Consider the following 26,574-nt stretch of genomic DNA (forward strand, 5'->3'; position numbering starts at 1 on the left):
TTAAACTAACTATGGAAGCACATATTGTGTTCTGAATTTTATGGGGGTACAAGTGACAGAAAACATGGTCCATGCTACAAAAGGACTCACAACCTACCTGGATAGATTAAAACACATTTCACTTGTTTCATGCTTTATATTTGGAAGTTGAGACTTACATGAAAAAAAACTTAATCTATGCACTCACAGTATCATAGAATGTATGTAACTAACAATAACTTATGAGGTATGTGTGTAGATATTTATTCAAATTACAAATGACAGGATGAGACCCACCCAAATTTGAAAAAAATGGACCATTTAAACCATTTCAATTGTTAGCTCTGTCTGGACCTACACAGAAGAAATAAACTTGTCCAAGTGGGGACTGGCCTTTTCTTTTCTAAGTTATCAAAATCGGAACATGTGTAAAGTACTTCATAATAGGTTCACTGGTTTCTATTTTAATTCTATTTATTAATTTGGCAGTAACTTCACCTTCACAACACTAAAAAAGCCTTCTCTATAATACAATGACATTTACATTGGTTTTGCACACTCCTGAATGGCTTCTCAAATCTAGATGAAGCCATTTGGACCTTAAAATTGAAAGGTTTAGTGTAATGAGAATTTTCTTCTTCTGTTTATAGATACACAAAACTAATCAATTTTATAAAATGCTGGAAGACTTTTTCTCTTTGGTTTATTTTTAAATTGAGAAAAATTCACCCTTAATAGTCATAAGGAAAAATTCTGAAATATCCTAAATTAAGTGACGTAAGGGCCAGAAAACAAGGGAGAGAGACAAAGGAAGGTAATCAGTCAATAGAGCTAACCAGAAACTCCTCCATCCTGGATGAAGTCATTTCAACAATCACCTTAGGTCCCAGAACCACCGCATCCCCTTTGCATGTGACCAGTGTTCTGACTGTCACCAACAACCAATTCACAAGCCTTCTTTATGGACTAACCACCCATGCCTGGAATTTCCAGGCTTTGTATTAGCCTACTTCCCTTATCTACAACCAATGTGAATTTAAATAACTTTCTTTTCTTGAGAACCCTCATAAATGTGGCCCATTCTGGGGGTCTAGAGGAGAAGTTGTTTCTATTAATTGGCCTTGCTGCTGGCGAAGCAGAAACTTCCTGTCCCAGGACTCAGTCCTTACTCTGGCTAGCATCTGTAATAGCTCACTAAGTCCTTTTTATTACAGGGACCTCTCAGTCTCTCGAGTTTTTGATTTGTCAATAGGTTCACTCATTTGTTGTATCATTGATTTAGTTATAATGTGGATCCAGTCTTAAAGATTCCATACATGTCATTTTAGTGCAATTAAATGCACAATACAAACTAAATATTATGTTATTAGATCATGTGCTCTCAACTAAGAGTGAGAGGACAGGAGGAATACAATGAATGGTGTCCTGGTATTTTTACTTCGCTTTCTTTCTTGCCCAAGTCCTCTGGGATCCCAGTGGGAACCTAGATTTATCGAGTCCAATCTGCATCTAGCATTTTGTGAACCTGTTAACATATATGATTTTTCTTATGCTCATAACAATGCTATCCCTATATATTGTTATCGTCCTATTTTTGATGTAGAAACAGATCCATAGACTAAGGTATCATTCTCATTGTCATTCTGTTAATAAGTGATAAAGCCAAGGTCACAATCTGACTTTTCCAAGAACTGAGGTCTTTCCAATACACTGTGCTCAATTCTTTAGTCAAGACCTTAATATGCCCACATATACCATGTCTGTGTTATATCATATATAATTTATACATGTATGTAGTATAAGAATTCTTTATCAGCCACCAACAAAAAAGAAAAAAACACCAAATTCAGGATGCAGTACTAATGGCATTCCCATTAAAGACAGGAAAAAGACACAGACATTTATTATCAACATGATTATTCACATTATTCAGGATTCTGGCTAGTGCAAAAAGACCTCAGTGAAAGAAGTACACACATTGGAAAGAAAGAGACAAGTCACTTTTGCAGAAATCATGATTAAACATCAAGAAAATTCATAAGAATCAAATAAATCATTTCAGTAAGCTATTCATGTTTAAGATAAATATTTTTAATGGTTAATATTTTTCTCTTTATAATAAAAAGGAAATAACTGGTTACTGGAATAATTGGAAATTTTCCATTCACACTAGCAAAAATAATTTAAATGACTGCAAATAAGACTAGCCTGATTGGCTTAAAACTGATATTAAACAAAAGAACTATAAAACATCAATAACTCACACAAAAAGACCTGAATAAATGGAGATACCATGTTCCTGGATAAAAAGTCTCACTATTATAAAGGCGTAAATTATCTCCAAATTAATCTATAAATGCAATGCACCCTCAATCAGACTGTAGAACATTGACATATTGATTCTAAGCTTCATATAAAATAAAATGCCTAAGAAATGTGGAGGTAATTTTTTAAAGAAAAAATATTTTTAGAACAGCAAATAAAAGTGTGATATTAGCACAGAAGTAGTCAAGTAAGTCGAGAATATACACAAGTAGAGCCAGGACTAAAATACAATCTGGTATATGATAAAGATTGGCTCAATGAGGAAAGGATGGAATTAGCTATTCGAACAATATTTAGGGACAGAATATAGCCTTCACTAGCCGAATAGAAAAATAAGTGAGACGTCCAACCAGATAATTCACAGACATAGTAATACAATAGGGATAAAGGAAGTTAAGTTTGATAGTAGCCTCATTACATGCACACACAAAAAAATAAATTTTGGATGTCCAAGAACTTTATGTAAAATAAAAAGTATAAAATGGACAGGAGAAAATGAAGGAAAGTATATTTGTAATCTTGGGGGATGGAAGCCTTCTTATATAAGCTATTTATTAAAAAGAATAAAGGAAAAGACTTGTCAATTTGACTATATCAACTACAAAACTTCTATAGGGCCAAAGATATATACAATGTTAAAAGACAATTGACAGCATAAAAGAAAATATTTTAATTATATATTACAGACAAACTATTAATGCCTAGAATTTATAATGAAAATCAACTGAACCAAATGAATGAGAAAAAACAAATAACTAAAACAACGACAAAAATAGAAAAATGGGCAAAGGTTACAAACTAGCTTTTTACAGACATGGAAATGCAAATGACCCAATGAATAAGTACAGCTATTTAGAAATACTGTAACCACTAAAATAAAACCAAAAACAACTATCACATTATTTTTCCTTAGTTCCAAAGGGATAGAAATTTTAAGGATAATCCTCTTGAGTTTATAAGGAGGTAGGAATAAATCTATTATTGGTTCTTTACTAGTATAAATTGGTACCAACCTTCTCAAGGATAATTTAATAATAGGTTTAAAATTCAAATGTGCCTATCCTTAAACCCGGAACCTGAGCTTCTGATAGAAATGTGAACCAAAAAAGTATGTTTCAAGAATTTCATGGAAATTTCGTTGTAATATTGAAAAATGGCAATATCCTAATGGTTCCTCAATGAGAAACTTATTAGATAAATAAAGTATACCTACACTGTGGAACCCCCTGCAGCAAATAAAAAGAATGAAGAAGGATATATTTGTATGGACATAGTTAGATCTCAAAATAGAGACATTAAAGAAAAAACATTTAAAGAAAATTACATACCACATACATGTAATCTGGGTTTTTTAAACAAGAACTAAAAAATAAAAGCAAATTAGATGAGTAGTATAAAGAAGGCTATACATCTGTGAAATAAGAGGAAACATGTATGTATGCATATTGGTCTCTGTTTCTGGTTCTTGAAAGAGGGGGCCTAAGTCCCTTGGGATTTCCTGGGTGATAGGAGTCTCTGTCATCTTAATAAGGCACCTCTTGGTGGGTTCCTGGATGGGGACTGGTCACCAGGAAGATCAGGCATGACTAGAAGCTTGATACGTTCAGCCCCATCCCCCATCCTCCAGAAAGAGGAGTGTGGAGTTTGAGTTAACGATTGGTCATGCCGACAGGATGAAACCTCTACAAAAATCTCAAAAGTACAGGGTTTGGAGATCTTCCAGGATGGTGACCATATCCACATGTGGTGAGAGTAGCACAGCCCCAACTCCACAGGGACAGAAATTCTGACACTTGGGACCCTTCTGGACCCCACTCTATATTATCTCTGGTTGTTCATCCATATCCTCTACTATATCCTTTTTAATAAACTAGTAAACCTAAGTAAATGTTACCCCGAGTTCTGTGAGCTATTCTAACAAATTATCAAACCCAAGCCATTCCAACAAATTACCAAATCCTAGTTTATAGCTGGTCAGTCAGAAGCGCTGGTGACAGCCTGGACTTGTGATTAGAATCTGAAGTGCGGGTAGGCAGTCTTGTGGAACAGATCCTTTAACCTGTGGGATCTGCACTAACTCTGCTTAGTGTTAGAATTTAATTGAAATACAGGACACCCAGTTGGTGTTGCAGAATTGCTTTGTGTGGAAAAATCCCCACACATTTGGTGGCCATTAGTACAGTATTCTGGGAGAAAAGGAGAAAAGAGAGTTTTTCCTAGACAACGTCAAACTGGGAAAAAGACTGAGACATTTGGAAAAGGGGGCCAAAATTGCTATTATTTGGCTCCTCTACAAAAGAATATGTAACATATATAACTTTCAAAAGGTTTAATGTTAATTCTCCCAAAATTAATTAAAAATGCAATGTAATACCAAAAAAAATTCCTTTTGTTTTCTTTTTAGAACTTGACAATTGATCATCTGGGGAAAAAATGCTGAAAATGCAGCCAACGCATTTTTTGTAAAAGATTAATGTGGGAAAACTTATTTACTAGACCTCAAAAATGTACTATGACGTTAAAATAATTAAGACAGTGTGGTATTGATTCAGAAAAAGACTGGTGGATCAAAGGAATAGAATGCGATGTCTGGAAACAGATCCATGCATATTAGTTGGTACCTTTTTGGTTCTAAGTAGTACTTTAACTCATTCACTTAATAAGCAAAACAAAAAATGCATCAAGGAAACAAATAAAAAATATAAAAACCAAACCATTTACACCCATGATCACAGCAGCATTATTTACAATAGCCAAAAAGTGGAAGCAACCCAAGTGTTGCCCAACAACACATGAATGGATAAAAAATAAAATGCACTGTATACACATACAATGGAATATTACTCAGCCTTAAGAAGAAAATTCTGACACATGCTACAACATGGATGAGCCTTGAATACACTATGCAAAGTGGAATAAGCCAGTCTCAAAAGAACAAATATTGTATGATTCTACTTTATGTACCTAGAATAGTCAAATTTGTAGACACGGAGAGCAGAATGGTGGTCACCAGGGGTTGTGGTGAGGGGAGAACAGGACTTGTCATTTAATGGTCATAGAGTTTCAGTTTGGGAAGATAAAAAAAAGTTCCAGAAATGGATGGTGGTAATGCTTGCACAACATGTGAGTGTACTTAATGCTACTGAACTGTATACTTAAAAATGGTTTAAATGGTTGCCTGGGATTACCAAATAACCAGAACCAAGAACTCCAACATAGCCCAGTCTCTCATTCCGTGTCTTTTCATTGCATTTCCCTGCATACTGATTTTATTTATTTTTACTATAAAATGCATTTCCCACATGGTGGAAAGCACAGATGTCAAGTAGCCCAACTTTTATATAAATATGGGGGGTGATGGATGTGTTAATTAACTAGATGGGTGGGGAAATGCTTTCACAATGTACACATACATCAAATAACCATGCTGTGCATCTTGAATATCTTAAAATTTCACTTGTCAATTATACCTCAATAAAGATGAAATTTAAAAAAATAAATATATAAAACATAAAATTTAAAGAAAATTTAAACAATATTGAATATCTAAGAATAAATAAAATGAAATATATCTAAAACCTCTGCCTCTACTACTGAGGGACCTAAATAGATGTGGGGTTATACCGTGTTATGGATTAGAGGACTCACTCCTATAAAACTGTAAATTCTCCCTAAGTTAGTATATAGATTCAATGCAATTTCAATCAAAATCCAAGAAGGATTGGTTGTGGAAATTGTTAAGCGTAATTTCAATTGCACATGGAAATGCAAAGGGCCCAGTATAGCAAAGGCAATCCTGTGGAAGAACAAAGTAGAGGATTTGCACTTGCAGATATAAGAACTTATTGAGCATGTAGTTTTGACAAAAAGATAAATAGACCAATAAAACAGCATAGTCCAGAAAACTGGACACTATGGCCTATGATTTAGTGTCAGTGTAGTACTTTTCAATAAACGGTGCTGTCACTTGGCTAACTATATGGAAGAAATATGAATATCTACTGCTTTCTTACACCACATAAAATCAATTTACAATGGGTCACAGATCTAACAAAGAAAGTGAGACAGCAAAGCTTCTAGTAAAAACAGAGAATACCTTCATGGCCTTTACAGACCAAGATTTCTTAAGCAAGTCACAAAAGGTACTAATTATAAAGGAGACAACTGAAAAGGCAGACTTCATTAAAATGAAGAACTTGTTTATTTAAAGTCACGATTAAGAGAAGAACATCTCATTGTATATACTAAGAGATATCATCGATATATCAAGGAACACAAATCCAGAAAAAGAAAGAACTACCAAAATAAATAAGAAAAAGACAAGCCAGTTTTTAAAATATGCAAAAGACTTGAAAAGATGCTTCACAAAAGAGGACATCCATATGACTAAACATCATAGGAAAAGGGACTAAACTTTATTAGTTAAAAGGAAAATACAATTAAAACCACAGTGATATGCCACTACAGAACCATGTAAATGACCAAAATCTTAAAAAAAATAATAATAATACCAAAAATTGGTCAGGATATACAGCTGGTACTAGTTTACATTGCTGTCATTGTGATAAATTGGCACAAATTGGAAAACTTTTAAAGGTAACGTCACACTTATCCTATTAACTAGCAATTTTACTCAGGGGTAATGGTCAACAGAAATGTGTGTATGTATATAAGACCTTATGTATAAACGACATATATATAATATATATAAATTCTGTATAATTTATTACACACACAACACCAAAAAGCATGTACAAGAATCAAAACAGTATTATTTGTAACATATAAAACACATAAAATGTGCATTAACAGTACAGTGGATAACTTACCATATATTCCTAGGATAGAACACAATAGAGCTGAATCAACTGTTGGTAACTGCAGCAGCATGGATGCTCATAATCATCTGGTACAAACTTAATGTTGAGTGAAAGAAGCTAGACATAAGAGTACAAACTAATTTACAGTAACAGTATTTACACAGGATAGTCCTTAACTCTGGAGTGAGAAGAGCAGATAATGAGTACGTGGGGACAATAGAGGCTTCTTGGATGGAAACATACTCTGTCTTAAGCTGGATGTTGGTTACTCGTTTGGATTCACTTTGTTCAGTCAATACTTAAAATGCACATATATTTTTCTATATGTATAGTGCGCTTCTATTGAAAAGTTTGAATAGTTTTGGAAAAAAACAAGTATTCTTTATTCATGGATGAAGGGAGTACAACTTCATAGAATCTTGTTTGAAAGCAATTTGGTAATATTTATCAAATGAATAATTTCATTTCTAGGAGTTTGTCCTATGGATATGTTTCACTAGTAATAAAGAAAAGAAAGAGAATAATAAAAAGAAAATAACTATGTAAAGCACTTACGCACCATGTACTCTTTTAGACACTTCAAATGTATTAGTGTATTTATTAATTCCAATAAACCTGTGAGATGGGTGATGTTATCCATTGTATCGAGGTATGAATAGCAACATTTCTTAGAATAGCAAAAATTAGAAAAGTAAATAATCCCCAATGGTGAAATAAATAAATATTGGCTCATTTACACAATCAAATGAATGAGGTAAAGATATATGGAAATAGGTTCATAATTTCATACAAAATTAACACAGAGGTTAAAATGATTATATGAGCTCATTTTGTTTTAAAAACTAAAGAAACACACATACACACTTGTAGAAATAAATCCAGAAGGATACAAATTAAACTTCTAAATTTGTTATCTTTGGGAGATAGGGTTGTGGGAAAGACTTATACTTTGTAGTTTAGACATTTCACCATTGGTAGAATGTTTTACAATGAGCTGTATGTATTATATCCATGTTTAGGAAAAGTCATTTTCCAATCAAAAGTAATAATAATAATAAATCTTCATTTTTTTCCATTCTTGAGCTCAAACCTCAAAACAATATGAATAAATTCAAGAAAAGAGCTCAACTTAAAATATCTAATAAGGATTAAATAATAGAATATATCTCAACACCCCTGCATCTAAATCGCTTCACATTTATTTCAGCCAAATCCTAAGAGTAACCTTTAAATCCTTTTCCTCTTAACACTAGCCAACACCAGAAAAACTGTATGTTAATGAATCTTCTTATATGCTCTTTATGAGAAAACTATGTCTATGTTTTTTGCCTCTTTTTTGGTGATTCTGAATGGAAACTTTAATCCACAAAGTTTAAAAGTAGACTTCATGGAACAACACAAGTGTAAAAACCATTAGTGGCAACAGCATTTGCTAAATACTGACATCTCACTGTGTGATAGATCAAATTTAGCAGGGGTATCTAATTCTAAAAATGAAGGTATATGGAACAAAAATAAGAAGTCCTTGGCACCTAGGTCAAAAGAATTTCTTCTGAGAAAACTGTTTTTTTTTTTCAGACTTACCTAACTAAAAAGTAATGTTTTGAAGAGTTGGATTTCAAAATAAGTGGGCCAAACTGCAAGACATAAACAGTGCATTTATATGTACACAAAGTATTTAGGTAGCCCTGAACCAGGAGAAATGTGTTTTAAAACAAAATGTTTAAAATCTCTCCCTCCTTCGCTTTTTCTTTCATTAAGGCCTTCTGATTAAACAATTCATCAAGAAGATAGATTGCAAGCCCTGTAGTATTCGTGCCTAAAAGGTCAGAAAACTCTGGCAAGAAGGAGAAGAAAAAGAACAAGGAAAAAGAAAGAAATGAAAACAAGCAAGGGCCTTGAAGGAACCGTGAACATTCAAATCCTGGCATTAGATTTGGCAACAGGTGGATTTTCTTTGGAGGGTATTAATTTTGTAAATCAAAGCTATTAACACCGACTTCCTGGTTCAGGTCTGGAAGGCACAATGCACAGGTCTCTTGTCCAGCCCTCCCTCGGGGCTGTATTTCATCCAACTAGTCCCACTCCCTTCACTGGCACGTATTTCAAGCGCAAGGTCTACTGGCTAAGACCATTCATTTAGTCTTGACACACACTGTGTGGGAATGTGTGTCAATGTTAATCAGGCCTTCCCAGAGAAGCATACAGGACTCTACCAAATGCACAAACCTGCGGTTTCCAAAAATGTCGTATGATACTTTTTAAATCTCAGGGAAATGTTTAATACCCTTTTTGCCTTACAACTCAGTTGGAAACAGAATGATTGCCATTCATTTATAAGACAGTTATTAACCATTCTTTATTTTCACCTTACTTTTTAAAGATGTCTGACTCTAATAATCCTTGGACCACAATGGAATCGATTCATCATATTTAATATGCAGATTCTCCTACCCTCTTTCTCAGAGGACTGTTTCAGACCTTCTCCATTTTTCTAAAGCCTTTTTGATCCTCTGCCGTCAGTCTAAGGCCCTGGATGATGCCAACCCTTCTACATCTCCCATCCACTTTGGCCCAGGTCTCCTTTCTCCATCATTCATTTTCTCCCCCTTTCCAGGCACCATTGTTCAAAAACAGGCTAATTCTCTCATCTTTCAAAATCCTTTCTTAATATCTCCTACCCCTCCAGGTACTACCTATTTCTCTCCCCTCTTTCACAAAACTCTCCCAAGAGTTGTCTATCTTCACTGCACCAGCCCACCACTCCCCTTCTCTCAACCTCCCTTCAAAGAGCTCCCACCACCACCAGCACTCCGAAAAGCTGCCTGGGTCCTGAGCACCAAGAATGTCTACACTGTTAAATCTGATAGACATTCGTCAATCCTCATTTATTTGGTTTGACACAACGTTTGACACAATCACAATCTCCTTCTGGAAACACTTTCCACACTTGACATCAAAGACAGGGCTACCCTTCTGGTTTCCCTCCTACCTCCCTGTCCACTTCTCAGTCTCCTTTTTGGGCTCCATCATTTCTCCCAGTAAGCTGGGTCCTTGCTCCCCGTCTCCATGTTTACTCACCTAGATAATCTCCTCGGCTCATGGCTTTAATATCATCTATTTACTGAGTGCTCATATTTCAATTTCTTGACCTTGACCTCCAGACTTAAATATCCAGTTGCATACTTGACACCTCCAGTGGGTATCTAACAGACATCACAAACATAACAGGTCTATCTGGAGCTCCTCCCCACCCTGCCGAAACCTGCTCGTAGTACTTCCCACCTCAGCAAATGGCAACTCCATCCACCTACTGAATGAAAATTAATTTAGGGATATCCAAATGGGAAATTTTGACTTATAGAGAAACCATAATGCTGTTGGAGACCATTAAATTCTGGAGTCTTCCTTAGCTTCTCTTTTTCTTTCGCTGCACCCCTGTCCCCATGTTTGAACCTATCAGAAAACCATGTTGGCTCTAGCTTCAAAATATATACAGAATCAGACCAGCATTGTACCACCTCTGTTACTATGACCCTGGTCCACACCACTATCAATTTCACTTGGCTTCCTGGCCTTCCTATTTTCACTCTTGTACTTCACTCACCATACTCTCATCAGAGCTAACAGACTGATCTTTTAAAACATGTGGGGTCATGCTATGCCTCAGCTCAAAACCTCCTTATGAATTGGCTCCTATGTCACTCAAAATGAACATTAGGAAAATCCTTACAATTTCCAAAAGCTTCTCTATTGTGTGCCCTTCAAAATCCAAGCTTCCCCTCTGATCTCCTCTCTTTTTATGTCAACCTTGTTTGGCTCTGTTCCAGATAAAAAGGCCTACTTAGAGTTTTATAACGAAGTTCATTCTAAGCTCAGGGCCTTTGCACAAGCTATTACCTATTGCCAGGAATGCACTTTTTAATCTATAGAAACATGTCTCACTACCTCTCCTCCTTCAAGTCTTCACTTGGTGAGACTGTCCCTGAATCCCTTAGTTAAAAATTCAACCCTCCACATTCTTTGATCTCTCCTCAACATCTATCATTAACAATTTTTTACAACACCTTACTATTATAGGACATTTTTTATAGTTTATGTTCAATGCTAAGTTCCATGAAAACAGGGATATCTGTCTGTTTTTGTAATTGCTGCACTTGAAATAGTGCCTGGGACATAAAAGAATTAAATGAATAAATGTGTCAGCTTAACTAACTGCCAGGAAATGTACTAGTTGCTAGGCACAGTACTGTTTTACTCCTCCAACAGCATTATGTTTTCTCTATAAGTCAAAATTTCCCATTTGGATATCCCTAAATTAATTTTCATTCAGAAAACACACCAAGCCTTTTTCATTATCAGACTTAATGTCTCAGACTTTCCAGAATAAGGACCCTTGTTACTGAGACCCTCATAAGTCTGCCGGACCACATAAAGCAAGGCATCTTTTTGTTTTCTCTTTTTTTCCTTTATTTTATTTTACTTTTACTGAGATAAAATCAGCATATAACATTATATTAGTTTCAGGTGAACACATAATGATTTGATATGCATATATATTGTGAAATAATCACCACAGTAAGTCTAGTTCACATCCATCACCAGACATAGTTATACATTTGTTCTTTCTTGTGATGAGAACTTTTCAAATAGATAATATGGTATTTTTAACTATAGTAACCATGCTGTATATTATATCCCTATATTTTGTAACTGGAAGCTTGTATATTTTGACCACCTTCATCCATTTTGCTTACCACCCCAACCTCTCCTCTGGTAACCACCAGTCTGTTCTCCATATTCACTGTGAGTTCAGGTTTTTATTGTTGTGTATTTTGTCTTACTGTGTGTGTGGGGGGGGGGGTGTGTGGGTGTGTTTAAGGTTCCATATATAACTGAGCTCATATGGTATTTGTCTTTCTCTGTCTATCTTATTTCACTTATCATAATGCCCTCAAGGTTCATCCATGTTGTCAAAAATGGCAAGATTTCATCCTTTTTTATGGCTAGATAACATTCCATTATATATGTAAATACCACCTCTTCTTTATCTATTCATCCATCAATGGACACTTAGGCTGTTTCCATGTTTTTCTTGGTTATTGTAAATAATGCTGTAGTGAATATGGAATTCAAATATCTCATTGAGTAAGTGTTTTCAATTCCTCTAGATAAATATACAGAAGTGGAATTGTTGTATCACATGGTAGCTCTATATTTAATTTTGAGGAAGCTCCCTACTCTTTTTCATAGTGGTTGTACCACTTAACATTCCTACCAGCAGTGCATGAGGTGTTGCACATCCTCATCAACACTTGTTATTTCTTGTCTTTTTGATAATAGCCATTCCAACAGGTGTGAGGTGACTGCTCATTGTGATTTTAATTTCCATTTCCCTCATGATTAGTGATGTTGAACACTTTTTCATATACCAATTGGCTATCTGTATGTTTCTTTGGAGATTATCTATTCAGAGTCTCTGCCCACTTTTTAACTGGATTGTTTGTTTTGCTACTGAGTTGTGAGTTCTTCATATATTTTGTATATTAACTCCTTATTAGACATATGATTTGCAAATATTTTCTCACATTTGGTAGGTTGCCCAGAGCATCTTTTCTTAAAAGCATATCTACTAAGAAAACTCTACAGAAGAAGGTGAGAACAAACCCTCTACCTTCTTTAAAATTGAGTCTCAGAAGAACTAGATAAACAAACTCAATAACAATGCTATTGTCTTAATTTTCAATATGTGTAACTTGGGTTTTTATCTGATTTTTGGCACCAGAATTCCTATATTCTGTGAACTTCTTAGCAAAATCTACATGGCATTTTTCTTTAGGTAGGGTTCACTACATCTCTAGACTAATTTTGAGTCACTTTTCAAAATCTGAAGGAAAAATCTATGTAACAAAAGTAGAAGAAACTACAGAGAACCCAATGCAACGATTTAATGAGATACTCCTTTTTTTTTTTCCTGATTCTGAAATCTCAATCCTGTGAGTAAAGCACTGTAAAAGCTAACTGTTGTTGAAACAATGGACTTTGGTGGTGGCTTACAGACCACCTCGTGGCTGCAGCTGCTCTGTGTTCACCAAAACTCTTTTCTTCTACTTCCTGAGCACACAGCTAGATGACACGTCCATTCCCCTTGCACTTGAAGGCGTGGCTGTGAGATTGGGTCCTCTTGCATGATTCTATCCCATAGTTCAGGCTGAAGCATTAAGAAACTTCCCATACGCTCCTCTCTGTTACCCACTTTCTGGCCACTAGAAGACTGTGAGCTCCTGAAAGGGAGTGGAGGACAACTCAGCCCCTGAATGACCATGAGATAGACGGCTTGCTGATCCGTGAGCAAAAAATAACACTTCTACTGTGTTAAGTCATTGGGACTTGAGAGAGTTTATTACAGTAATCACTGTTACTTATCTCAATTAAAATACTATTAGAAACTGTGCTCCCTGGAGATGACTGGCACATAGCTCTATGAAAGGCATATCCTGCAGATATCTGGCAAGAGTACATGTAAAATAAACACACACAGCATCAAGAAAAGCTGCCTTTCCTCTGTTTTACTCAATGACTACCACAGCATGGCAGAGGTAAGACTTCTACATATTAAGATTTCCCAGAATTAATGAATTTATTCTTAATGATAAGTTGAAATGACTTGGAATGCAGTTATTTAGTGAATAAGAACCTTTCTTCATTTTTCTAAGTCAAATTTAAGCTTCATTGTGTGCCCCTTTTATTTCCAACAGTAATGAATCTAAAAGTGGTCATCCATTCACACATATTTTTTGAATGTTTCTGAATGTTTGTTACATCTAAAGCACTGAGATAATCCTGGGGAGCAAGAAAGAAGAAAAATGGAATTTGCTCCTACACTTGAAGTTAATTTTCAAACCCCTCCATAATTTAGTGTTTTTTATGTTGTAATGTATGTTCCTATGGTGATCAAGAAAGGTGATTTAGAATTACACTGGGAAGTAGGAGAAGAGAGATGAGACAAAAACGAATGATGAAAGGGTGGGAACAGAAAAGGGCTCACAAAGAGGTGAGGTAGGACCAGCTATTAACAAATGAAGGCATTAACAAGATATTCTGCTGTCAGCAAGATATCTGGCTATTAACAAAATAGTCTCAGTTGTAGAGGCTTCCCCACATCATACAGGTATTGTCCAGCTCTGATGTTTCTAGACAGGTATTGTCTAGCTCCATGGCTGTTGAACTATACTTTAGCCCTGGAGTCTCTGGAACAAGACTGATGATCCTGGGAACTGGCCTACATCCTGCACCAGGGCTTAGAAAGGGCCTAAGTTAAGCTATAGCCTGTGAAGGAGCCCAGGCCCAGATGTTCTTGAGAGACAGGGCTGGAGTCCAGCTTCTGATTCCTTACAACCCCCAGTGGCACTAAATAGACTGAGGTTTGTATCCTTGTTTTACCGCTTATGAGCTGATAATGTTATTTATTTAAGTAACTTCACTGCTCTGAATCTCTAGTCTCCTAAGCTGTAAAAGGGATAATCAAAGCATATCTCACAGTTATTACAAGAATTAAATGAGATGATATGTCTAAAGGACACAGCACAGCGCTTGGCATACAGTAAGCACTCACAGATGATAGTTGTTTTATTATTTCAGTGCCTCATATATGTAAGAGCCAAGGTCCTAAGAGAAAAATCTTTTATCCTTTCCACCAACCAGAAAATTAAAAAACAAAACAAAACAAAAAATGCCTCCATTATCTGTACAACCTGGTCACGAAGTCATCTAAAGAATGTTCTGCAAATATTTTTGAATACATGAGATGCTTTAAAGACTTAACAAAAGGCCTTCATAAGTGAAGAAATATTTTTCCCTCGACTTTACAGTCATTACCAAATAACTGGACTCACTGACTCACCGAAACAACATATCCTGGAGATCGCCTTTGCTAACCTGAAATAAGTTTGTTGAAAAGTCACATCATTGTGGCTAGAAATTAATTTTCAGTATCCAGTCAACAAAGAGAAGATGTTAACTCTTCAGCTGCTTCAATGTCAGGAAGTCTGTGTGTATGTGGAAGCAGTGGAGCAGCCGGGGTGGTGAGTGTGCTGTGGGGGGTAGGGCACCCAGAAGGCTCCAAGCTGTGGCTAATGATCAGTCAGCAGTCAGCAAGGGAATATTTTGTTTTGGGAATACTTTGTTTTTATCAGCCTGACGGGCTCTTCTAGTGCTTTTAAACTAGTTCTGCCTTCCTTATCTTACCTCATATCCCACAAGGAATGGTTGATAACGAAGGGAAATGAATTTAGAACTCTTAGTACTTATCTCCCATTTGCAACCTAATCCTGACCTTCCCTTCTGCTCTTTCTTAGAAATCCTTACATTATAAAGCCTATGACACATTCCCACTGCCACAGAAGTACATGCATTTATAAAAAGGAAGAGAAGTTTAAAATGACTTATCTTAATTATTCATGTACAAAACCAGTTCTTTGTGAGTTACACCTGTCAGATCATTACCCTGAGATAAAAGCCTTTCTGTGTTCAGTAGATGTCAGTTTTCTCTACTCTACACAAGCAAACATTTCTTGGAGAAAACAGTCCCCAATCATTTGGCTCTAAATAAAATCAAAAGAATAGACCCCTGTCAAAAATCTCCCTGAAACATATTAGCTATTTGACGTTGGATGACACATTTGGGTTCCCTGGGGCTTAGTTTCCTCCTCTGAAAAGTGAACAGGCAGAACCAGATGATTTCTGAAGCTCTTTCCAGACATAATATTCTGAGATTCTTCTCTTCAAGTGAATATCGTCTATTAGCAGGGAACCATGGGGAACCCCCAGGTAACTAGGAACCCCCACTATAACATCTGTTTGGTCATCTCCACTGATGCCTCTTGAGAAATCTGTTGCCTCTTGAGACCATCCAATCAAACTTCCCAGTTATTTTCCTCTGAAGGTTTTTCCTTCTATTAAGTTGAAATCTATTCCTCATAAATTTATGCATACAGATGGTGAAAACTGGATATTCTATTTAATTATACCTCTCTATCAGGGTTATTATGTTGGATTTAATCATTTCCTTATCAACCCTTAAAGTGTACATAAATATAACCTTTATGTATTGCTATAGCTGAAGAGTAGGGACATTATTGCTTGAGTTAGGTGGTTTTGAACTACATCCTCTGTATTTATATATTCAACTTTCCACATTGGGCTTCATTCAGCAAGCATAACAACAATCATCCAGATGTTCTGAAACATACCCCTGTTTACTACAATATAGATTAAACATTCACATAAATACCTGTATTTTCATGTGGGTTTTGTGTAGATGAGCTTTAAGAATAAGTAAATAAGAAGTAAACAGTATATGGTATATGTGTACATTCATAAAGGATGATATTCAAATAGTTAGAGAGCACTGTCAGATCGATTCAAACACTATTATCACAAGCACTTAGTAATAATATCTTTGAAATTAGCACATTAAAAACATGAGAGAGCCCTTACAAAACCAGGTTTTAAGCTAATAAGTTCTATTCAGTTAAACAGTGAATAATAATGTATTCAATTTTGTTTGCATTTATTTTCCCCCAGCTATAGGTATCCATAGCACCCCTATACATGTTGGAATCCAAATCCTTTTTCATTTTAATCAAAACTAATCATTTTTCTAGAAATCTGGATTTGTCTGATTGCTTCTGTACCTTCAAATCAACATTAAATTATAATTTGTTATAAAGTCAGAAACAGTAGAACAACTTACTGAATGTCTTGATTCTAGAAAAGTACAGACTGAGCGCAGTGCAGCAACATGCATAGTTAAGCATTTAATATATCTTTTTTTAAGATTATTCATAAAATGAGGAGTTGCATTTTTACTCACAAATGGTACTGGGAACAGACCTCAGCACTTCTGTGTTTCAAAATAACCTTGATTTACAATAGATAGAGAAATTTAAAAGTATTGTATGAGTGTCTATGAAGTAAAAGGTACTGCCTACACAAAGTAACAAAATAACTTTGGCTATGATGTTGTGTTCAGTCTTCTCATGTATAAAATGGAAGTACAACGACCAAACTCTTCTGCCTGATAAGGTGTCTGCAGTTCCACAGGAGGAACATATCAAAGAATACTGAAAACCCTAAAAAGTAACCATACAGACAATAAAAGAATAGTTTCAACTACTGTTATCATCCACATGACTATGATTCTTATTAGAATATTAACCTAAATATCTGAATCCTATATTTTAAAAAAGTTCAATCTAGAATTTTCTTGAGGACAAACTTTCTCAAGACATTTTAGAATTTCCTGCTTATTTTATTTCTAGCCAAAAGTACTGCAAAAACAGCCACTCTCATAATGCTTTCACACCTCTGTTTCCAATCCTGGCTAGACTCTAAAATACGAAAAAGATGTGTTAAGACAGTCAGGGGAAAAGTTCAGTGGATGCTACTGAATCTCTAAAACAAACTTTGCAACAAAAGTGATGGTAGTTATTTTTTGGTAATCAGTTTGGGGTCATTTCTGCTATTGAGATGGTCAATCTGCCCTAATTTCTAGAGTTTGGGTGATTAAACATTTTAATTGCCTGTCATGTTTCCTTACATTTGTAATCCTAATTCCCAAAACTGAAATCCCCTATCTGCCTAAGGCACTGGACCATACAGAAGCATTCAAACCCTGCCACACTTGAAAACAAGTTCAAGGCTACATATCTAACATTCAGTAACTATAGTCATAGAAGCACTTGATGATAAATTATGTTTTATTTATTTTCTCTAATATCTACTATAATAAGAATTCATGAGAGACTCAAGAGAGTGTAGAAAGGAAATAAGGGCCATCCTGTCATAATGGAATAATCTCAAAGTTCAGGGATTTCCCTCTAGTTTGCACTAAGTTCTTGGAGTGGTAAAGGAGCGTATGTCAATCTTTGACTTATTTTGATTTTAGAGGTATTTTGCCACAGGATTTCCTATCCCCGGAGTTACAAAGGCTTAGAAATCTCATGTTCTACATATATTGGCCTTGTAGATTCACCTTTCAGTAGACACTTATTATCTACAACCATGCCACGTACTATGCTGGACACAAAGGTAAACAAGAAAATCAGCATGCATTAGCGGAAAGAGCTTAAAATAATTTATGTAGCATGCTGAGCTCATTGCCTGGCACAGAATAAGCCGTCAATGAGTGTTAGCTACTGTAATGACAACAGTGCCAATGAAGACCCTTCTACATATGAAAACATCCCAAAATTTCTCTACCTTTGGTTTTCACCAATATACTGTGCTATTAATTTCACTTTTAATAACAACAAGCTTTCTTCCTGCCAGGCAAAAAGGGTCAGAGAAATGTACAAAATAACACAATACAATGTATGTTGTGATAAGAGAGGTAAAAACAAAGTATTATGATCACTCAATAGCGGGTGTGGGCATGAGGAAAGGCTGCCTTCTTGTGGGAGTTAATATTTGATCTGGGTTTTAAAAGATAGGAAGTAGTTCAATAAAAGAGGTCAGCCAGATTACAGAATACCGAAAGGGAGTTGTCAAGAGATAGAGTGGCTAATCTTGAATGCCAGACTGAGAGCTTATTTTAGATGTTATTCACCAAGGAATTGGGAGCCAGTGAAAGTATTTAAACTGGGGAGTAAAATATACATATACAGTCTATACACATGCATGCATATATATGGGTGTATGTGTGCATATGCATATACACATATACATATGTACACACAGATATATATACATCTGAGGTTGGGCACTAATGTTCTAACTAAAGTCATACAGAGCCATGAGTGTTCAAGATTCCAGGAGGTGGGAACAGAAAGCTCCACCAGGGCCTGGAAAAAACAGCCTCCAAACCCCCAATATTCCTGACCTCCCCACTACAAATTTTCCAAGAGTCCCAGCTCAGAAAGAAGGATGCCATGTTTAGAAGTGATGATCCAGCTTAAGTGATGAAAGCTTTAGGACAACCCCACCCTGTTTTACAGCCCTGTTTACCTCAATCTCCTCAGGTTCACTTGCAAGCCACCTGTCATAGCTCAGACTCAGTCAAACAGTTCTCAGAAGCTTGTGTGGGTATACATACACCAGGACCCTGCACACCTTATGATGCTTACCTGCAAGGGGGAATGTGGGTAAGCTATTTGTCCTGAGATAACCAAAATGAATGCAGCAGGAGGGAGTGTTAGGATCATTACAGACCTGTGCAGAAATGAAAATGTTGGCAGATTTCTCCTTTATTCTTTTAACACAAAATCTAAAAAAGGGCAGCAATCGCTTTACATTTTTCTCTAACTAAAAAAAAAAGCCACTATGGTTTTACTGCTGCTTTTTAGCTGCCACCTCAGACTCAGTCAGAATTGCAACATGTGAGACATAAAGGTGAGAATTCTGCAGTTACAGACTCTATTCTTAGGATGTGCCTCCATTTACACTGGCCTAGTTGATGACTAATGACAGTTGATGGGATTTATCACACTTGTAATAAATTCTTTATTAGCTAAAGTAAATACATTGTAATAAACTTTTTGTTTAGTAATCTGCAAGAATGACTTACTTCAAGTCTGCTTGCCTTACTAAATGCTGAACTCCATGACTATTGGACCTCTATCTACCCAATTCACTTCTATATCCCCAGTATGGTACTCATTCTATAGCAGTTCAATAAATATTTGGGAAATGATTATAGGCCAAAAGAGCTATCCTTATATGGAAATGGAAAGGAAGAAACAATGAGTCATTCTGCAGTTATGGACCTTGTCATTAAATAATATGAATCAGTCTCAGAATTATTGAGCTGGAAAATTGTTAACTTCAAAAATGGACAGGCACAGAGTTGACCTGATCTGTATTCCACACAAAACCAAGGCACCACATCCAATGATAAGCACTAATTTTTAGAATATATGTAGCTAAAGTCTTGCTCATAGTTTAAGTTCAAACCCAAAGTTTCAAAAAAAATGCAATAAAATCTATATTCATATGAGTGTACACAAAGTTCCAAGTTAATTAAAGGAACTAATTAAAAGTATTACAAATGAACCCAATCTGCAACAGCCCAGCATTAGTATGCAGCTGTAAAGCATTAATGTGATTTTAGTTTTATTTTTGTATTTTTCCTTTACTTGCTAGTCTGTGTCTTAAAATACATTGCCACACCTTCTAGTTCAAGGGTCTACAGACAATATGGACATACTAATTTTTCATAGTTTTTATTCATTAAAATTAGTATATGTGCTTTCTCTGCACAATTCTTTCAGCTTTCATGTGTGTTTGAAAATATCCACATACCATTTTGAGTAAATACTTAAATTATAAAAGAAGAAGGTGGGTGCGGGTCACTTATTGTCACTATTTGAAAAGACAGCAGATATTTAGTAAAAATTTTATATATTAATGAAATGACTTTGTATGTACTTTTTAAAAACTGTATCTTTAATGTTTATCAGCTTGCTCCACCACTTAATAGCTCTGTAAACCTTGGGCAAAAAATTTATTTGAGTGCCTTCTATACTATAAAAATATGTTACATGCCTGAAGGCAATAGGTTGGGTCAGATGATATCTTGATATAACTTAATATCATTTCCTGATTTATGCTAATAGATAGAGGTGGAGTATAAAACTCCAACTGCCTTAATATATATGAGCAGATATAAGTGTGTATGTGTATTGAACCATTGGAAATTGCTACTTTTGTACTCAGAAATCATCAAATAAATTCAGAAGTTTTCTATAGTTCCAACCTAATACATATGGATACATATAATACAACTTCTACCAGATATTCTATTTATTCAACATACACTTACTTGGCACTCACTTTGTGTCAGGCACTAAGTCAGTTTTTAAGATACAAAGAGGAACAGTCCCTACACTAGAGGAGCATATGGTACAGTCTCTTTCTCCCAGACTGGGTGCAATAACAGCAATGTTTATTTACCATGCCTCATGGAGACACAGAAGAGGGATCACTGGCTTTGATTGACTGAGGAGGACTTCACAGCAGACAGGACAGGGAAAGAGAGTTAAGGGCACTAAGGCTGCACTGTGAAGGGCATGCAGGTAGAAAAGGATTTGTTAGGGAATGATGAGAAGCTCAGAGTGACAAGCATATTGTATGGAGGGTGTATTAGGGGTCCTCAGCAGGAGAGAAGATTGGGTTGTATTGTGAAGGCCCTACTAAGAAGTTTAGGATATATCTTTTTATAACGTAATTATCAGTTTTGATTTTGAAAAAGATGGATTTTAGATAGATAACCCTAGTGACAATGTGGACAATAGACTAAACTGGGAGAATCAGGTCTCTAGTGACAAGGTAGGAGATTGTTGCAATAGTGCAAACAAAAGACAGTAAGAGGCTGGAAAAGAGAGGGTGGATTTACAGAGATTTCTGGCACTAGAACTGACAGGATTTAGTAACAATACCAAATACATCAAATTTGGAAACTCTTAGGCGATTATTTCCTCAAAGCTTTTGTCTACATTGTTTTCTCTCTACCTCCTTTTCAGACTCCATTTAAAAACATGTCAGACTTTCTAATACTGTCCTACAAGTGTCAGTCTCTGTTCATTTTTATTTAAAATTTTTTTCTCTTTCCTTCTTAGATTGAATAATTGCTATTATCTGTCTTCAAGTTTATTGGCTCTTGCCATTTGCAATCTGCTCTTAAGCCCTTCCAGCATTTTTTTTTCATCTATTGTATTTTTCAGTTCTAAAATTCCCATTTGATTCATTTTTAGAGTTTCTATTTCTCCATTGAAATTCCTTCTACTGACTTATTGTGATCATACTATACTTTGCATTATTATATAGTGATAACACTTGCTTTAAAATCTTGTCTACTAATTCCAGTTTCTTAGAGTAAGTCTCATTGATTACCTTTTCTCTTTAGTTTGGGTGTCACTTCCCTGTTTTCTTCATATATTTGGTCATTTGTTTTGCCATCTGAATCTTGCAGAGAATATGTTACATTTTTCTGAAGAGTACTGATGCTTTATTTGTTTTAGCAGTAAGATACCTTGGCAAACTTAACCTCCAAACTCAGTTTGCCCCATGGTGGTCAGCAGCTGAACTCTGTTTAATCCTTTCCATCTGAGGTGACTCCTCCGTACCACACATGAATGCCTCGGAGGCCAACCAGATATTTGGACAGAGTCAACATGCAGAACTTAGGGCTCTCCCTCAGTATCTCTCTCCTTTCTGGGATTTTTACCCTCTTTCCATAGTCCCTACAGTAACCCTGAGTACAGTGCTGACTGGAGCTTCCCTCCGAAAAAAGTCTTAAATATCAGAAAAAGTATTAAACATGGGAAACTCATATGGCTATTTGGTAAAACTATTTTTTTTAAGAGCATGATTAATGAAAACTTTGGTATACAGATTACCTCTGAGGAGGAAACAGGAGATAGATAAGTATAGAATAAGAAGATACTGGTATTGTTCTAATTCTTCAGGTGATAGGACACAGGTATTCCTTTTCAAATATGCTTAATAAATTATTCATATTGACATATAATCTTTTGTATGTAAAGATTAACATACTAAAGCGTAGAAGAGGTATAAAGTGGAGAGAGTATGGGAAAAGATGAATAATAGCCTAACAGCAGAAAGGATATTTTGCTGCTATATTTTCAGCTGAGTAAATACTACTTGGCAAGTTTATTTTTTTTAAATCCCAACTAGAATGATATTTAACCAATTAAGTAATCAGATGTCTTTTAGAATTGGTATGTTTTTTGGCATAATAAGAATTTTGAAAAGTTTATTTGTGCTAAAAATGATATTCTGAGTAGTCATAAACTAGTAATTTGTATAAAACACATTTTTGATGAAATAATTTTGACCTCAATTTTACGTATGAATATCCTGGGACTTGAAACTTAGTAACTAAGCTTATTATTTAAATGGGCTCTCCCCTTTGGTTTGCAACTAGTTTGATAGACCAACTATATATTGTTATTGAAACAGAAAATATTAAAATCAATTATTCCCAGATGAGATTTCTGAGTTAAACCCTTTATTTCCTCACTATGTTGTCTAAACTGATCATGTGATTTTTCTTTTCAAAATGTGTGCCATTTTGAAAGACATGCTTTCCTAAGAAAACCATGTAAGATTACTGTTAACTTGAAAAGATACCCTAAATTACTGTGTTCTTCTAAACATTGCATGTTGAAAAAAAACGCTATTTGGAGTCGTACTGTAGGTTTCCCGAAAAGGCTACAGAGCCTTTTTTCTAGTAATGTTACGGAGCTCATCTTAAAAGCAGCTGGGAATATTTAGGGAAATAGTCACAATTTAAGATGTAATTAGATTCTTAGTCAATAGGGTTAAGAACATACCAGACAATAATCAATATGCCAGGATTTCTTAGACCAAGGACAGAAAGTGAATTGTAAACCTAGAAAAGATTTCCAGAGGGGAAAAAAATGTTGTTTCTTCTACTTACCAAGCTTGTAAGGCCTAATGGGTCAGTTTCTCCAATCTGATGATACTGGAACACTAAAAAATAAGAATATTAGTGATTAAGAGCAGGAAAAAATGCCTATGTGGAGTAAAGTTGAAATCCTTCCTATTCAAGTGTCATGTGTGGACCAGATGGCAGCTTGGCAGAAATGTAAAATCATGGGCCCACCTACCCTCATGCAGTCAGCATCTTCATTTCCACAAGACCCCCATGATTTATGTGCACATTAAACTGAGGCACTCACTGGTATATATTAGGTTTATTTCCAATAAAGTTACATAAAAATCACATGCTTTCTTCACGTTATAAAATTCTACAGAAATGCATATGTGAATAATAAGGAAAGCCTAGAGGGAGCTGTTGCGATTATCTTTTAATTTGTCTTATTACTAAAAAAAAAAAGACAGAGAGAGAGAGATTATTACATCTCCTTTTTCTGGACACTTGTTTTTGTGAACTGGGAAACCAGAAAGGCAGGTGTTTCCCTTAGGATGAAGGACACATACAAGATCTTCAAGGGCAAACACTAAACTGGAATTATTGTTCTGTTAAAAATCCTTTCCTGTTGTAACTTTTTTTAAATTAAAAAAAAAAACAGTTATCCCAGTAGCTATTAACTACTTAATGTATGAAGATTGAGAAAAGTTGGAAGTACTCCAGTTATGTTAGAGTTTACAGGGAGCATGAAACTACTTAGAAAGCAACCTTTTCCTAATTTCCATATGTAACCCCTCAGCAAGTCCTAGCTGTCAGTTCTAGCCCCCCTGTATTATCTCTAGTGGTACTCCATTTTCTCTGACACCTTTCTCATCCAAACCATCTTCTCTCTCCTGGACCAAAGCATTAGCCTCCTAATGGGCTCTCTGCATCCTCTCTTGCCTCTCCCCAGTCCTTCTCAGATGGCAGTCAGAGGGTCATTTGAAAACATAAATGAGACCATCATCTTCCTGGCTTAAGGCCTTCCGCTAGCTCCTGCCCAATGGTCAGAGGGGCCCTGAATGAAAAGCTTCCTGCTTCCCTCTCCATAAGATATCACCCTGCTCCCCCATGTGCACATGTCAGCCTCAAGCCCCCATTTCTGCCCTTTCCTGCCACTGGGGCTTCGCACCCATTTCTCTCACCTCACACCAACACATACACTCCAGTTTTTTCAAGCCCGGCTCATTCTCATTCTTCAACTCACAGGCTGCCTCTGTAGAAAGTCTTTTTCTGGCCTAGCCACCTTACCTGAAAGAGCACCTGGCCCATCACATCAGTCTGTTTCTTTCCTAGCATCCCATAGTATAATCTGTAATAATCTTGTTGATTGGTTTACTCCCTGTCTGGTTTATTGCCCATCTCTGCAACTAGACTCTGTGATCTGTGCTAACAGGCACTGGCCTATCTTTTCACTTCTCTACCCATAGCACCCAGCAGAGGGCCTGACACACAGCTGTTCAATAAACATTTGATGAATGAATGAATGACTAAAATGAAAGGAATGAACACTATCAAGATACAGTTCCTAGATGGTTATTAAATATATATTAATCATGTCTTTGTAACTTTACTCAGTAGTAAATAAAAATCTTAAAACACATCTGGTGATACTACTGAACCACAAATCATCATTAATATCACCTTCATGTTTTTGGTGTCATGCCACCCAGCCCAAATCACCTTTTTTATTTTATAAAATATTGCACACAGGTATTTTCCTAAGAATCATATCTAAAGTCACACCCATAGTAAACACAGCTAGTTGTCTACCCAATCCATTCTTCTTTCTCCCCTCCTCATAGAACCTTTATTATTTTTGGAACATAAACATGCCCAGAGAGCATTTTTCAGCCTTCCTTGCATTCAGGTGAGTGCCAAGAAACACAGTTCTGGCCAAAGAGACAGAGACTTAAATCTTAGAGGAAGTTTTGCATTCTTTGATAAAGTTTCCACTAACTGCTCAGGGATGTTTCCTTTTGTTATCAACCTGGGACCTGAACATGGGGGCTTGAGCTGTAGCAGCCACCACCCAACCATGAGGAAAATAGGAACAGAATCTCAGACAGAGACTTTGCCCCTGATAACTTTGAGACATTGAACCCAAACTAGCAACTGCTTGCCTTCTTATTTCTTGATGAAAAAACAAACCTGAGTTTAAGCCATTGTTTTACCACGTTTTCTCATACATCTGCTATTTTAAAACCAGTAGTGAGTCTTGACTGACTCCAAGCCCAGACCTCTTCTTACAGAACCCAGCAGCTTTCCCAATCTTCCTCAAGCCTGTTCTACCATCTCAGCTCATCCCTCAACCATGTCTTCTTATATCACGACTACCAACCACCACCAGTGCTTTCTAGATTTCAAATGACCCTGAACAGCTCACCTTTTCCCAGTATATGACACACTTCCAAAGTTCTGTATGTGCTATTCCCCTTATTCTCTCCATGGGAAAGTCATCTTTTAAGAACCATTTCAAGCATCCTCTCCTCCACCTGCCTTCCACATCTCTCCAAGGCAGTTTCCTTGCTCATTCTTCTATACCTCTCAGTGTCATGACAACACTTAAGACATTGTGTTGTAAGTGTCCTGTTATGCATCTGTTCCTTCTAGTCTGTGAGATGTAGGCCTGGTCTTGCATCTTAAACACTTAACACTCCACTGGTTACCATAATTCCCAAAAACCATTCACTAAATAAATGAATGAATGTCCCTCAGCTCATAGTTACGGTTTTGAAATCATTATATCTTATTGTGTCTTTCCAGGAATCATTCATTTTTTTGATCATTCTATGTTCCAGACTCTATACTAAGCATAAAAGATACAGTTTTTAACAGAACAGACATGTTCTCCCTATGTAGATATTCCTCTATTGAAAAACTTATGTAAATCAAGTATAAATCAATTAAAGGGTATTACACTAAATCAAACCTGAGCAGTAACAGGTAGGGAAGGCAGAATTGATAAATTATATATACCAAGGTGCTAATGTAATG

General features: G+C 35.9%; 1 long non-coding RNA gene across 4 annotated transcripts in view; it reads right to left on the reverse strand.

Moving 5' to 3' along the window:
- Window positions 1-26,574, reverse strand: part of LOC118921770 (uncharacterized) — a 121,737-nt gene that overhangs the window by 75,975 nt on the left and 19,188 nt on the right. For 2 of the 4 annotated variants that reach the window (XR_008992765.1, XR_008992763.1), the window contains exons 2-3: window positions 23,584-23,636; window positions 19,250-19,334 (exon numbers count right to left, since the gene is read on the reverse strand). This is a non-coding gene — a long non-coding RNA (uncharacterized LOC118921770). Of the gene's footprint in view, window positions 1-13,962; window positions 17,258-19,245; window positions 19,335-23,583; window positions 23,637-26,574 lie in introns of those variants that run through there. The other 2 variants (XR_008992764.1, XR_008992762.1) reach the window with 2 other exon arrangements.

Source organism: Manis pentadactyla, chromosome 12 (genome assembly GCF_030020395.1).
Source record: "Manis pentadactyla isolate mManPen7 chromosome 12, mManPen7.hap1, whole genome shotgun sequence".
In the NCBI taxonomy this organism is placed as follows: Eukaryota; Metazoa; Chordata; class Mammalia; order Pholidota; family Manidae; genus Manis; species Manis pentadactyla.